The sequence below is a fragment of the Cynara cardunculus genome (assembly GCF_001531365.2).
Source record: "Cynara cardunculus var. scolymus isolate 2C chromosome LG 1, CcrdV1, whole genome shotgun sequence".
NCBI lineage: Eukaryota > Viridiplantae > Streptophyta > Magnoliopsida > Asterales > Asteraceae > Cynara > Cynara cardunculus.
In genome coordinates this window covers 49739789-49741684 of record NC_037528.1, presented here as the reverse complement: position 1 = coordinate 49741684, position 1896 = coordinate 49739789, and positions in this window count along the sequence as shown.

The following is a 1896-nucleotide window of genomic DNA, read 5'->3' as shown; positions in this document are numbered from 1 at the left end:
CCAAGTGTGCCCTTAAATCCTTAAGCTTGACTCACACCCACACCCAAAGGTGTGCTTAGCTCATAATGAAATTAGAAAACATAACATAAACAGAAGAAGAATAATGCATAAGAAATACTTGAACTGAAAATAAATACTTATTGTTGCCCACAGAGGGCACACAATACACAGTGGCGAGAATAAAAGATGAACTACGATATTTTAATTGCAAATAGAAATTAAACTAGTTCTACTGCTACAAAGCTTGAGAGAATGCTCCAAGGTTGCTTGGCTAAATTGCTGGTGGAATGAAGTTATCTAGCTTGAGAGAAAGTCTTCAAATATATAGGGAAAGGTGGGACCGGGATAAACTCTTTATCCAATGGATAAAAATCTGCATTGTCCAAAGGGTAAGGACCACCCATCACCACAAATCTACTTCAATCTTTGGCCTTGTCACTTCTTCCTTGAAAGGTTGCAAAAGGTAAAAGTACTCCCATTAATTATGAAAACAAGGTTTTTCAATCACAATAAATGTAGGAGTACTTTCCTTGTCTTTATTGGCTTTAACCAGGTCCATTCCTCTAAGTAACTCCATGTTTAGATCTTAACTTAGAATTAAATCTCATTAATATCCAAGAGAACGAATATTTGTATTTTGTTCAAATCCAACTAGATGCAAAATTGCCATAGGATGAACGTGAGCAGAAAGTGGGCAGTTTACTTAACACCTAATGGGTTTTTTAAAAAATAATTAAATTCTTGACCTTTCATCACCTCTTAACATATTTTGGACCAAAAATACTAGATAGGAGCAAAATGGGTACCAAAGATACAATAAAATAGAGGTATTGAACAACAAATAACTCTAACAAAATGAGAGTTATCAATTGGCATTTTCTTCGCACTTCCCTTTTCAGCTACAGATTTCCCCTCACCATGATCAAATGGATTATGTCATGTGTTTCCACGGCCTCTTACTCGGTCAGTATCAATGGAAACCTCCATGGCATTTTCAAAGGGGGTCGTGGCCTTAGACAAGGTAAACCTCTTTCTCCCTATCTCTTCACCCTGGTCATGGAGGTCCTCAACCTCTTGACTAAAAGAAAAATAAGTGAGACGGACACCTTTCCTATCATCAGAATTGTGAGGAGCAAAAGATCACCCATCTTTGCTTTGCTGATGATCTCCTCATATTCTGCCATGGTGATAGTGACTCTGTCCGTGTCATAAAGGATTCCCTTGATGAGTTGTCTAGTGTGTCTGGTCTCTTTTCGAGTTCGGCCAAAAGCGAGGCCTTCTATTGTAATGTCGCCTAGCACCCAAAGGAGACCATCCAATCTATCATTCAATTCCCAGAGGGTTCCCTTTCGGTTCGATATCTTKGTGTCCCCCTTATCAATACCCGCCTCTATCATCGGGACTGTAAGAGCCTTGTCGACAAGGTCAAATCCATACTTAATGACTGGAAGAATAAGTCCCTCTCCTTTGCCGGTAGGCTGCGGCTCATTCTCTCGATCCTGTCCTCTATGCAAATCTACTGGGACTCTATTTTTGTTCTTCTAATTCCCATATCCAAGGAGATTGAGCAGCTCATGCGCGGCTTTCTTTGGTGCCATGGTGAGCTTAAAAGGGGGAAATCTAAAGTCTCGTGGAAGACCGTCTGTCTCCCCAAATCTCAAGGCGGACTTGGTATAAAGAGCCTTTCCTGCTGGAATCTTGCCTTCATGGCCTCCCATACATGGAGGATCCTTACCAATAAGGCTTCTTTATGGGTTAAATGGATCCACTCCTACAGGTTTAAAGATCGAAACTTCTGGGATGCCCCAATTCGTAGTGATGTTGGTTGGGTTGGAGGAAGATCCTGGGCATGCTGGATAAGATAAGAGACTTCATTGTCTCCCAGATTGGCGATGG